The sequence below is a fragment of the Ambystoma mexicanum genome, chromosome 5p (genome assembly GCF_040938575.1).
Source record: "Ambystoma mexicanum isolate Mex_15411 chromosome 5p, UKY_AmexF1_1, whole genome shotgun sequence".
Classification (NCBI taxonomy): Eukaryota; Metazoa; Chordata; class Amphibia; order Caudata; family Ambystomatidae; genus Ambystoma; species Ambystoma mexicanum.
The window spans coordinates 1304295525-1304310537 of NC_090930.1; positions in this window are offsets into that span (position 1 = coordinate 1304295525).

Below are 15013 nucleotides of genomic sequence, written 5' to 3' on the forward strand. Positions count from 1 at the left end.
TTCCTGTAGTTTGCTATAACTACGTCCCTCAATGTATCTGTATGGCTTTTTCTTGCTGGAGGATTCTCAGGTATCCTGGTCCATGTTGCAGGCCTCCTCATCTGCGCTATTTGAGTGTATAAGAGTCTGGCAGCTCTTTCCTTCTCTTCATACATCTTTCTTTATCGGGCTAGAAATGTTTGTTTCCATTCTGGCATTGTTCTAGTATATGGTTGTACTGTGGATCTGGTACTTGTCCCTTGTGTTGGAATATATATGCTTGGCAATACAGTTTCTGCAGTTTTATTCTTCAGTTCCTCTTGTATTTTCCTTGCTGTGGCTATGAACGGCCATACTAAGTCTACTATTAGTTGTGCCCATGCAGAGAGCTCTTCTGAGTTGGCTCTCAATTTCTTAAGTATTTCTGGTACGACTGCTTCTGTTGGCTTTCTTTCTAACTCTTCTTGTTTTTTCACAACATCAGATGTGGAGTTTCTTATGGCAGGCAGTCGCTTCTTCTCTACTACTTTGGTTTGTAGTTCTGCAGTCATTGACACTAGGCCTGTTTCGTGTGCATTCAGGCGTGGGTGTGGTTGTCAAAAATCTTTCTCCATTCAATCCTTGCCGACCCTGTCTCCGGCTTTTCTTTTTGTTTGTTACCAAAAGTGTGTGTGTGTCATTGCTAATCACATCCATTTCAAGTTCATTCATCCTCCATCAGATCGTCTAGGGACTGGAATGACTATATAAGGTCTGGGTGTTTTTGTGGGTTTCATACGTGCATCATTAGGTGGGTGCACTGGAATTGGAACACTTTGTGCACCAATAAAAAATGCAGTCCTGATCGTTAATGACAGTAAAACAATGATGAATGTGATATACAAACACATTTTGGTTCTGGATGTGAGGCGGCAGCATTTGCTTCCAGAGAATGGGGGGGGGGTGCTCCTCTTGTGGGAGGACTAAATTGCTGCTCTGGACCCCCATCTCAATCATTCACCAAATGTCAATTTTTATTGTTTTTGTGTTTAAGAGCGTCTGGTGCTCCACAAGTGTCCCCCCTCTTGCGAGTGACAAATTGTCTTCTATTGCAGGATGCAGTTCCTTTGCTAGACTATGGGAAAAATCAAATTAAATAACACTTCAGAAAGTTACTTTACTGTGCATGTTGGAAGTAAGTAAGCTCCCAGTCCACTCCTCAGATTTGCTTCAGTCCTGAGGACATATTGTACACTGATCAGTATGAAGAAATAGGGAAAAATAACAACAAATATAACAAGTGAAGTTCTTGACACTGCTTCCTCGATCTGTCCCCCGGCGAAAGGTTTTTTAGAATCTCCTCAGATAGCTCCGTTGATGGTTAGAGAGTTCCACTTGGAGCACAATTCCGTGCAAGAGCATTCCCATCTGTGCAATATTAGCTGGATCTTTGATGAATGTGAGAACATCAACATAGATTGGTCTCCCCACTAGCTCTGGAAAGTTAGTGACTAGGCGAAAGAGGACATTGTGTGCCAACCTGCTGTCTTCTGGTGACAGGGACATCCGCCCTGTATTTGCTGCGGTTCAGGATTATGTGTTCTTTTCCTTAATTTAAACAATGTGTGCACTGTCCGGTTAAAAGCTGGCTTAGATGTTCTGTATTAGCTGGGTCTCGAGAAAACTTAAGTGTGTCTGTTGTCCTTCTGACCAGAGTTGGACAGTCTTCGATTATACGGAAGAGCAATGTGTTGATAAGCTCATCGATGGCTGCCTGTGTTTGGGACATTTGGTTTCTCCTCACTGTACTCAGGAAATTGTTCGGAAATGACAGTGAGCAGTTGTCTTATTGTCTTTTCATTTTCAGGATCTTGAAGAAAGTCAGTGACATTGGTGAGCCTCCTGACCAGTGACGGGTATGATCGTAGCGCTGGATCAAAATAGGTGACCACATCCTTGGTGATGTTGCTACTGTGGGACACCATAAGTGATTCCGAATAGGGTCTTGGTATGTAATGAGTCGGGATACTGTATTTGCTTCCAATGTAAGTGACCTTGGTAAAAATTTGGCATGTTCTTTTCTCATCAAGGCTTAAATGTGCCTCATTCCAAAGTTCAACATTTGCAGGATATGTTGTGGCTTATATGTGCAATTTTCTTCTTCACCCTGCAACTAGGATGCACAGAGTGTCTGTTTTTTATGTCCTTATCCCCTTTTTTTATGCTTAGAGGAAGTGTCCAATTTAAGCCACAACTTGCAGAAAGTTCTTTGTCTGGCTGGTCATGCGTCCTTCTTCCTCGTCATGGATCTCGTCTGCACGTCCTGTGGTTCTTCCCCGTTGCTCGTCAATTCCTCTCATTGGGGTGCAGGCAGAGGGCCTTCTCCGATGTAGGGTTTGATGTTGCCGAGAAAAATCCAAGCTCTCCTGCCTTGTAGTTTCTCTGCAGATGGAGTGCAGTCCTCTACTGTAAAAGGACCGTTGAATCTTGGCTCATCCCACTTTTTTCGCGTATGATTCTTTATAAGGATGGCGTCTCCATGGAAGACGGATGGAAAATGTAAACCTTGAACTTGGTCTGTTGTAGTATCTCCTTCTGTGTTCTGTGCTGCTCTGCACCCTTTTCATCGTCGTTGTAGCTGGTCTGAAATTACAGTGAGGCTAGATGTCATGCAGTTCAGATAGTTTTGCATTTTAGACCCTAAAATTTCTCCTGTTGACTGGGCATCACATCTAGCTCTATCTCGGGGTTTCAGAGGAGTTCTCATTCTTCTTCCTGTGGCTATCTCATGTGGCGTAAGATGATGGTCGGACCGGGTTGGTTCCGAAGTGCATACAGTGCCAAAGGAAGGCAGTGCAACCATCCCTTCTTTAGAGTAAGCTTCAACATGGCTATCATTTCCTTTAACACGCCATTGAGCTTCTCACAGACACTGTTACCTTGTGGATGATACGCCTACGAGAACTTCTGCTTTATACCAAGCAGCAGCAAATCTGTTCAAATATTGTATTAACAAAGTGAGGGACATTATCTAATCTCATGACTTTGCGCACCACCTACCTGGGGAACACTTCCCTCACTAAAAATGTGGCCGCACAGGTAGAGTCTGGTTGTGTACATGGACCTTCCTCAATCCATCTAGAGAATGGACACACCACAACAATTAAGTATCTGTACCCGTTACATACTTGAATCATGTCGACGTAGTCGACATGCAAGTGCTAAAAAGACCTATTTGACATTGGGATGACTCCTCTCATTACCTTTAATGTGTGCCCAGCCATGAATTGCTGGCAAATTATATAGTTCACTATAAAGAATGCAACGTGCTCAGCTAAATTCAGTATGAACCAGTCTTCAGCGAGCATTGCTGCTAGATTCTCTTTTATCATGTGCGCCGGGTAATGTAACTGCTCCAGTGCTATCTTTAATAGGGCTACATGAATTACTGGTTTACAAGTGTTGTCTTGTTGCCACAAGCTGTCAGAGGGGTTTAAGGAACACCCTTGACGTTTCCACAGGTTCTTCTCTGCCTGTGGTGCCTCCGCTTGGAGTTCTATTGGCTGTGTTTGCCCCAAATTACTGTAACTCTCAGGTGCAGTTTGTGTAACCATCATTTGCTCGTTGGCATGGATAACTTCCACATCCATGATCATCTCACTTTTGGATGCCCTATGCTTGGCTTCCATGTCTGCTTCTTGATTTCCGCGTGAGATAAAATCTGTCCCTTTCGTGTGGGCAGCGCATTTCGTGACCACTATGCCCACTGGAAGCTGTAGTGCCTTTAGCAGCGTATACAATAAGGCCTCGTGTTGCACTGGTGTGCAGTCCGCTCGGAGGTAGCCCCTCCTTTTCATACGCGCTAGTCCTGCGTGCACTGTTGATGTCGCATAGGCAGAGTAACTGTACACCGTTACTTCCTGGTCTGCGTTATTCTGAGATGGTATTTGTGCACTAAGAAGCACTTGAAATTCTCCATTAGCTGTATGCTTCATTAGAGCAACGCCTGTATTTCTTTGCCCGTCACCTTGATCGATTCTTGAAGACCCGTCAATGAAGACAATCTCTCCTTCTGCCAAGGCATTTTCTTTCACCCTGGGAATTTCATCATAGAATTCTTCATAATTTGCACAGTCATGTATTGGCTCTCCTTCAGTGACTGGCTCTGCTAAAAACATAGCTGGGTTCACTATTTTACATCAGACTACCTTCATCGATGGATTTGATATGATCACTTCATAAGCAGAAGCTCTCTGAGATGTCAATGTGCCCTTTGGTTTCTCTAGAATGGCAAATAGTGAGTGCTCGACGGACAACGTCATTGAGCAACACATCACAATGGTTGTAGCCTTCTGTATGGCGAATGCTGCGGCAGATAAACTTAGTTCGCAAGGAAAATTACCTATCATTACTGGGTCCAAATTCCCACTGTAGTATGCCATGGGCTTGTACCCCAACGTGGTTCTCTGTGTGAGTACTGCTGTCATAACGCTGCCATTTGTGTGTGAAAACAGATAAAATTCCTCAGAATATTTGGGAATCCCGAGAACTGGAGTTGTGCAGATAGCTCTTTTTGAGTTCAGCTTTAGGGCCTGAAGTAAAGGCTTAGTGTAAGAGCTGTAGTCGAAGACCTATGCCTTGAAATATTTGCATAGGCCTAAAAAACTCTGCATCTGCTTTATCGTGTATGGCTTAGCTGTGTTAAGTATGGCTTCAGCTCTTTCTGGGGTCACTCTCTTTCCCTCATGTGAGATTAGCTGCCCTATGTACAGCACTTCTTGTTGACAATATTGTAACTTTTCCTTGTCAACTTTTTATCCTTTCTCAGCCAGTATAGTCAATAGCTGAACCGAATTGTGCCTGCATTGTTCTTCTGTGGTGCTGCAAATTAAGATTTCATTCACATATTGCAGGATGACACTTTCTAATGCAATATCGCTCAAGTCCATCTGCAGGACTCAATTGAAAATAGAAGGAGACTCACAGTACCCCTGTGGTAGCCTTGTGCTTTCCAGATGCATTTATCTAAACGTGAATGATGTCAGATCTTGTGAGTCATGGTGCAACGGGATTGAGAAAAATGCATTTTTCAATCAATCACTGGGAAATATTTTGCCTCAATGGGTATGTTATATAGAATTGTAGATGGGTTAGGGACTAGAGGGAACTCGGCCTCAACAATATCGTTTATTGGGTGTAAATATTGGATTAGCCTACAAGACCCCCCTTTACATTTTTTCACAGGGTAAATTGACGTATTGCATGACGACTCTGACATCAATAAGATGCTTTGCTCTATCATAGCCGAAATTGTCTTAAAAAACCCTTCATCTCTTTGGACATGGGATATTGCTGTGGTCTTGGGAGGATTGCTCCTGCTTTCAGTTTGATCTTCACCTCCCCAACCCCCTTCAAGAGGCCTACATCATAGGGGCCTGTAGTCCATACTGAGACAGTCACCTTGGCCATATCGTCATCAAAATATTCAGGATGATTTTGTGCCAACATAATTCTCTGAGGTACATCTTGTCGGGGTTATCTCCCAGAGAGATGGCAGGGTCGTCCGCGGACCTCTGGGGTTAGGGAGGCCCCAACTCCTCCCACGGCCCCCAAGGAGTATGAGACACATGCAAGAGCAAGGCGTTACTGCTGTTTATTAGACAAAACGGCAGGGATAGGATCTGGGATCACCAGTGACCCAGGAACGCATCTCCCCAAAGTGGGCTCGCAGGCCCTTTTTCTTGATGCGTGACGCCTCATTGTGCATCACCTGGGGAAATTTCCCCCAAAACCTAACACCACTTTGTGTTGGCTACCCGAGGAATAGGGTTAGTATAGGAGCATATAGATGGGTTAATGGTTGGTCGAGAAGAGGTCAGGTGGTACGCTTGGGTCGTCCCTAGAAATGGCTACACTAAAAATGTCCATATATTATATTAAAGAAGGAAATTACAAAACTATGGCCCATCCTCAACACCGGAGAACTAACCATTCCGCTCCCCTTTTTCACAATCAAAAGGAAAAGAAACATTAGGGACATGTTGGTCCACACTCTGAAAGAACCAAGTGCAGATGATGCCAATACCTTATGGGATCTTCCAGCAGCCATTGGACACCCACCGTGTGGGACATGCAGTGTGTGTACCCAAACAACAAGAAGCAAGAGTGTAGACATCGGGTGAAGGACTCCGTGGCAACAGCAACAATTTAGTAACTGTAACAGCAAGGGAGTAATTTACATGATCATATGCCAGTGCGAATTAAAATACATTGGAATGACTGCAAGACCAGTTAAAAAACGCCTTATTGAACACAAATCTTGTATTCGAACTAAGAAGATCACGGCTCCAATGGTCACCAATTTCGTTGAAAAAAACAATACAGCAGAACAATTCAGGTGGACCATTCTTGAAAAAGTAAAATTACCATGTAGAGGAGGAGATTTTAACAACCTGCTCCTAAAGAGAGAGAAAAGTTGGATTTTCCGTTTGAACATGGTGAGACACGGTCTAAACGAGGAAATCCAATGGAATGAACTGGCTTTCATGAAATAAACAACTGGGGAAGAGGCTACATGCATTAGGAATATGGATTTATGGGCTCATTCATGACTCTAGACCATTAGGCCGAGATAATGGGATCACTGACTCATATATCTGTTGTGACAAACACACTGTCCTATACACAATCCTGAGCCTTATAACGTCTATAATGTCCATACATTTGTATTTGCACCACAGCTATAACCTTTACGCTACAGGTTATGAAGCTGGGTCCCATTATCTATATGTATATATGCCTTTCTCCAGCAGCTTTGAACACCCGTGCTTACAACGTGGAGGTACAGCAGGATTCAGATTTTGTTTTTTCATTCTTTGGACATTTTCCATGCATCGACATACAGAAATGCAGCAATGACAGCCTTCAGCAATTGAAGATAGATATGGCAGGATGCATATCTTTATGTACTCCATAATGGCCGCCATGCAATAGTGTATCCATTAGCTTACATGGGTCAAAAAATGGCAGATGGGAATTGATCCAAACAATAGTCCTTCCTTTGTGTCTGCCCGCCAGACAAAAGCAAGGAAGTTACCGTACACGGTCTTTTCGAGAGAATTCAAGCGTGAGATTCCTCACGGAGCCTCGCTGCCCTGACCACCTCATAGATGCCACATTAGGTAAGCGACTTGAACCGTACATGTATTTAGAGCGCTTTTATGTGAAAATCTAAGACGACGTTGTGTATACGTTTAGACGCCTTGATAGTGCAGCCGTACAGCCTCTCACTTTGTTTTGCTGTCTGTGTTAAGCAATGCACATCGGAACAGGCTGTGCGTCTGCGTTGTGACAAGTTTAAAATGCATAACATAACATGACTCAGTCCTATGTCCATAAGAGCCATGACAATATAGATGGGCTCATGCAGCGCCGTATAAACCTGCATCTAGACTGTTGATTGTATCTGGGCCAGCAACGTTTCTCGGATACATATATATATATAACAAGAGGGTTTGCTTACGCACGGCCACAATACAATACTAGAGGCAATGTACAGATGTCCTAGAGGCTTTGTTGTAATCCAGATCTGTATTATGTTGAAAAACAATGCATTTAGATTAAAAAATATGACATGATCCATTACCCAACAGCTACTTGTGGTCTGGATTGAGCCCAAAGAAGAAGAAAAAAAACTACAAAGTACTATCTACGCTCACCACATGCGTTTGAGGAAGGATTACTATGTCATAATGGGAATGAACATACACAGGGATATCTCCTGCATTCTTGGTCCACCTCTAGGGTGGTAAAGGGGAAGAAAACCAACAGCATGCCCTCGCACCAATATGCTCCTTTAGGCTCCATTTGGAGTGTTTTCACGATCACTTGGTGGGGCTGTCTCTACAAATAGAAGGTGCATGAGGGAACTGCACGCATGCACCACTGATAAATAGACATAGTGACTTTTTAGCGTCAAGGGCGCGATGCACGTACCCTGCACCAGTGGTGTTGGGATTTGGGTAGCTTAAAATGGCTATAGAGCTTAAATACTTATATATCAAGAAACAAGCATACATGCTCAATTGAACAGACATAAGTTGTCCTCCCGACCTGACTGTTAAAAATGTCCTCTCTTTCCCCAGGTGGTTGGTGGGCCCTGCTACTACTTGCGGATAGAAGATACAATCTGAACAGATAAGAAATTGGTCCTGAAGAAGATGGTAACATCAATATATCATCGAAACCGGTTGACCATATACTCAACAGATGTCTCCAGCAGAAAAGACACGGTCCAAGAATAACTAACTTTTTATAACACCTTGTATCTAGATGATATCTAAGAGGCACCTTGGATTAAGTCCTAAAGAATGCCTGTACCAATTCTGAACAAATAGTGTTAGATACATTATTTTTTAAGGGTTTCATAGTAGTAACAAACACTTGAGACACACCCATAGACTGGGGGGAAAGCGCATACCACGGAGGGTGAATAAACTCGGAAATTCCCCCGTTGGGTGTTACTTTACCCCATTTTCCCGTATTTTAAATTTTCTAAATTTCGCCATTTCAGTTTTAACATTTTTGTTGTGTTTATGTCATGAGATAGCCCAGTGATTCCAATGGGTTCCTTTTGACTCATTATCCATTGTAGAGTTAGGGTCAGTTCCCTCTCTCATCTATCCTCTGTTAGATAGGCAGACCACCACACGCATCCTAGTGACAGTTCATCCTGCCAGGACAGGGTGTTCTTCCAGTTAGGGTCACAATAGGTAACACAATCAACCCAGCCCTTGCTCTTCTAGTTTTTCGGAGGAAATGTACTTAACATGATGGCCTAAATTCTGTGTTGTGTGATACTGTGCTAGCTTTTTCACAGAAACGCTTTGATATCCCTGGAGGATCTGCTATATACGAAATCCATTTTCCCCACACCTGTATGGGCTTTGTTTCTTTTCGCACAGTGGGTTTTTCACTGCTAGGTGTATTATTTAATAATCCCATTTTGGTGCGAGCATCTCTCACATCATTTAATCGATAAGAATAATGTATCCAAGTCCTTGCCCCAGTCGGGGTTGTGTATTGTCGCTGATTGACGCCAAAATAACCTCTTTCATTTTATGAAGAATTGGACCATCAGCTAGACTACACCATTCGCAGCACCAATGGCAGATAAGAACTATCTGGCGTATGCAGAGGAGTTGGTTGAGGGAATCCTCTCTAACCCCTCAATCCTGGGTTTAAACATCCCGGGTCCAGGTGAATGCAGTACAGATGATTGGAATGAAATCGAAGCCATAAAAAAGAAACTGGTACGAGCAGAGCTCCATGGAGCACTTATGGCTGAATATCTGAGGGCACATGCAGCCCCCAGTGGTCTAATAATCCACATTGAACCCAGAATTTTTCTAGAACACCTACAATTTTGCAAAAATTGGTCATGTATAGCGAACAAGTGTACCCGTGATTGGCTTGTTCTAATAATCAATACAGCCAAGACAATTTCAGAAAAACTTCTGCGAGAATCAGAAGAAAAACTAACTAAGATAAAAGATCAAGTGGCCATTGAGCTATATAAAACCAAATTAGTGTCACTTGATGCAACCATAAAAGAATTTAAAGATCTTAATCTTACCAAAAAGATTCACAAACTTAAAAAAGATGTAGATGCCTTTGAACACAGCAAAGTATATCCATACACTCTAGAGGATTATTTTACTCCTGAGGCAAGACAAGCTAGACGAGATGCTTACCATTTAAGCATTCAAATGGGACAGAGACCTTCTGGTAGATTCCAGTCCGGGTCCTCGCAAAATTCAAGCAGAGGGTCGGATGATGGTACAAAATCCACAGGACCTTTCCGCCCGAGACAACAAACACGCTTCAATACCCAGGCGCAATAAATGGGGAACCCGGGACAAAATCAACAACAACAACAACAACATTTATTCGGCGGAGGAGGACAAAACCGAGAGCGCCCGAGAAGCCAAACCTTTTCTCCAGGAGTTGCACGGAGCAGAGGCCAACTACCACAACCGTTCTTTCACTGATTATGAATTTCTCTAAACATCGACTAACTAAAGACGAGACATAGGTTCTGCAAAAGGGTTTTTCATATGTGCCCACTGCCAGATACGACCCCTTTCAAACTCGTATAGAGCTAACACAGCTCATGCAAAAAATCAGGCTTAAACAATTCTTTGGTGATAACCTGATTGAAACAGAGGACAGCACACACGACACACAGGAGACCGGGACCGGACTACGTCCCCGATCTCGGTTCTTACCACCTTCCTATAGTCACACTGTAGAATCCACCACTTTTGAACAAGAAATCTTTAAAAAACGGAGGAAATAGAGATCAGGCTGCTGTTTATTCATGACAACTGCACCAAGAAACAACTCGAGGCCTTTACCGCACTCCACACTATCAATGAACGACAAAATCGTTAGCAAACCGGCCAATAAAGGTGGGGCAATTGTGATCTTAGATACCATCGATTATGACAAAATGCTAGATGTTCTCCTTATGGATGAAAATGCCTACAGACCACTACCAACAGCTGCAACTTCTGAAATTCAAGCACTGATAGCACCAGTGGTAGAGGAAGCTGAAGCTGAGGGTTTCATCTCAGCACATAAAGCCAGCTTCCTGATGCCTGAGCATCCAAGACTACCAGTGTTTTACACTTTACCCAAAGTTCACAAGGGACGTACCCCCAGCCCAGGGAGACCGATAGTATCAGGCATACAAGCTATCCTGGAACCCCTGTCAAAATTTGTTGATGTCTATCTGAGGGATGATATTCCAAAAAAGGCATCATATGTTAAGGACTCAACTGCCATGCTGATTTTGGTTGAGAGTCTCACCTTTAATGACAAAACACAGTGGCTAATTATTTCTTGATGTGGAGGCTCTCTATGCAAGCATACCACAACAGGAATCTATAGAAATGGTGCGTAGACTAGTGTATCCATTAGTTTACACGGGTCAAAAAATGGCCGACAGGAATTGATCGAAACAATAGTCCTTCCTTTGTGTCTGCCCGCTGGACAAAAACAAGGAAGTTACCGTACACAGTCTTTTCGAGAGCACTCATGCGCGAGATTCCTCACGGAGCCTCGCTGCCCTGACCACCTCATAGATGCCACATTAGGTAAGCGACTTGAACCGTACATGCATTTAGAGAGCTTTTATGTGAAAATCTGAGACGACGTTGTGTATACGTTTAGACGCCTTGATAATGCAGCCGTACAGCCTCTCACTTTGTTTTGCTTTCTCTGTTAAGCAATGCACATCGGAACAGGCTGTGCGTCTGCGTTGTGACAAGTTTAAAATGCATAACATAATATGACTCAGTCCTACGTCCATAAGAGCCATGACAATATAGACGGGCTCATGCAGCGCCGTATAAACCTGCATCTAGACTGTTGATTGTATCTGGGCCAGCAACGTATATATATATAAAAACCAAGAGGGTTTGTTTATGCACTGCCATGATACAATACTAGAGGCAATGTACAGATGCCCTGGAGGCTTTGTTGTAATCCAGATCTGTATTATGTAGAAAAACAATGCATTTACATTCAAAAATATGACACGATCCATTACCCAAAAGCTACTTGTGGTCTGGATTGAGCCCAAAGAAGAAGAAGAAAAAAGCTACAAAGTACTAGCTACGCTCACCACATGCGTTTAAGGAAGGATTACTACTCCATAATGGGAATAAACATACCCAGAGGTATCTCCTGCATTCTTGGTCCACCTCTAGGGTGGTAAAGGGGAAGAAAACCACTTGCATGCCCTCGCACCGATATGCTCCTTTAGGCTCCATTTGGAGTTTCTTCACGATCACTTGGTGGGGCTGTCTCTACAAATAGAGGGTGCATGAGGGAACTGCATGCATGCACCACTGATAAATAGACATAGTGACTTTTTAGCATTATTGGGTGCGATGCACGTACCCTGCACCAGTGGTGTTGGGATTTGGGTAGCTTAAAATGCCTATAGAGTTTAAATACTTTTATAGCAAGAAACAAGCATACATGCTCAATTGAACATAAGTTGTCCTCCCGACGCGACTGTTAAAAAGGTTCTCTCTTTCCCCAGGTGGTTGGTGGGCCTCACTACTACTTGCAGATAGAAGATACAATCTGAACAGATAAAAAATTGGTCCTGAAGAAGATGATAACATCAAGATATCATCGAAACCGGTCGACCATATACTCAACAGATGTCTCAAACAGAAAAGACACCGTCCAACAATAACTAACATTTTATAACGCCTTGTATCTAGATGATATCTAAGAGGCACCTTGGATTAAGTCCTAAAGAATGCCTGTACCTATTCTGAATAAATAGTGTTAGATACATTGGGCCTCATTACACGGTAGGCGGTAAGGGTTTACCGTTACCGGTATTTTACCGGTACTGGTAAACCCTTACCACCTTACTACGAGGTTCCTTTGCGGGTTGGGGAATTTAACGCCTGCTTTTTGCAGGTGTTAAAAACCAACCCGCAAAGGGACCAGGGAGCTAATTACGGTACCGCAATTTGCGGTACCGTAATTAGCGCCTTCCCCATTCCCATAGAGCCCTATGGGGCAAAAATGGGAATGGGGAAGGGCAATGGGGGAAGGGGGAATTACCACCCCACCAACCTTGGAATAGGGCAGTAATTCCCCTTTCCACCAAGGCGGTGCCAGTATTTTACCGGCATGGACCAAGGTGCTAATAGCACCTTGGTCCACCGCCATCCGTGTAATGAGGCCCATTGTTTTTTAAGGGTTTCATAGTAGTAACAAACACTTGAGACACACCCATAGACGGTGGGGAAAGTTCATACCACGGAGGGTGAATAAACTTGGAAATTCCCCCGTTGGGTGTTACTTTACCCCATTTTCCTGTCTTTTTAAATTTTCTAAATTTCGCCATTTCAGTTTTATCATTTTTGTTGTGTTTGTGTCATGTGATAGCCCAGTGATTCCACTAGGTTCCTTTGACTCAATATCCATTGTAGAGTTAGGGTCCGTTCCCTCTCTCATCTATCCTCTGTTAGATAGGCGGACCACCACATGCATCCTAGGGACAGTTCATCCTGCAGGGACATGTTGTTCTTCCAGTCATAGTCACAATAGGTAACACAATCAACCCAGCCCTTGCTCTTCTAGTTTTTCACAACAAATGTACTTAACATGATGGCCTATATTCTGTTTTGTGTGATACTACACTAAAAATGTTACATGAGGGAGGTCAGTGATTGGCTTAGTTGTGATGCTGTCAGTAGTTAGCCCCCCGTGCCCTGATTGGTTCATCCGCGAGCCCCCAAGCCTGGGACCATCGTTGTTCCCAGCTCACGGTGTACCTGGTGCTAGAAACAATGTATGACTGTGTGTCGGAGACAGACAATGGACAGGTCTGCCATTTGCCGGTAGAGCGCAGCTTTCTCACTGCTGTTAGTGTCCAATGTGTCACTTCATTGTTACAGTTTGGTCCCAAACGTGAGACCCCAGAGTTTCACTGGCCTTTGAGACATGGCGTTGCATGAGGTCAGCTTGGTCATGTGTGGTAAGACCATAGCTGAAGCAGAATTATGAGCATTTGATTTGTATTTCGGCTCTGAGGAGTGGTTGGTTGCAGCAGGTGTAACCTTGGCTCGGGGCATGCGGCGTGTAAGTTGCAACTTTGTGTCCCTGGCTGTGAGGCTCTTGCTGGGATACTGCTCTACAGGATCAGCGTTGCAGCCCCATTCCCAGCGGCCCTGGGCCTGGGCCTGTGGTTTCTGAGTCTCACGGCCTACTCTGGTCTGGTTCATGGGTGGCGGTATATGGTTCACAACATGGGGGTCGCATGGCGACATGGGTCCCTATATATAAGCGTTGGATGTCGTCATGGTTATAATAATGATGAAGCGTTGCAAGCGTGTGCATAAGTTCTTCTTGCAATTCTGCGGTGCGGTATCTTGGCCTATGTGAAAAATAACAATGATGCATCAGTGTATGTGAGCAGTCCGCTACTTCATGGCATTGAGTGTGTTCTTCGTGTACAGTTGGTGTGGGTCTGACGGCGTGCATGGTGGCACGCATGTTACCGTCTGTTGGCTATGTCGTCATGGCATCTCTAACGATGGTTGCTTTAATTGTTACTGTGTTAGTCGAGCTGATCCATATGGTTCATGTCAGCTTCGCCAGAGGTTCCAGCGGTGGGTTTTTTATTTTATTATTATTTTTTTTATAACACATTTTATTGCATTTTGTGCGATAATACAAAAACATACAGAACGTAACCATATAACTTTGCATAAAAAAGGCAGAGTAGTACAATCTGAAATGATCTGGATATAAGCAGATGTGGAGACACAGTTGTTGTGAGAAATAGATGCAAACAAGTCAGCAAATGGCCGTTTACGTATTAGTCTTTCTCAAGCAGCCTCAAAAGGTGACATTATCGTTCGTGGCCTTGGCTGAATTGCGCAACAAAGCTCGTTATCCATTCTGGATCTGAGTTATAATGTCTGTTCCCATTTACCCCAGATTCTATCTGCTTTGCCTGGACAGCCTCTAGCTTGGTAGACTCGGCGTTCCATTAGGATGATGGCGTCCACATCTGACATCCATGGTCATATTTCAGGGTAACTTCTGAGTCCCACAATTGTGCAATGTTCCTTTTGGCAATTCCTGTTGCTGACGAGAGAAGAAGCTTTTCAAAGCGAGACATGTCTACTGCATCTTCAATACCCAAAAGGAGAAGTTTAGGGTCTGTTGGGATCAGACGGCACTTTACTTTGGTGAGTCTTTCGCTACACTTATGCCAGAAGTGTTGTATACGTGTACATTGCCAGAGGATATGATAGAAGGTCCCTTCTTCCTGTTTGCAGCGTAGGCATTTTGGGTCGGTCGTTTTGCCACAATTATACAAAGCCACTCGGGGATAATATATCCTATGAAGAATCTTCAATTGAACAAGTCTGATTCTTGCGGAGATGGCAGAGTCTCTAGGATACATCAGAGTCGAGATCCAGTCTTCAGGTACTATTGGGCCCACATCGCATTCCCA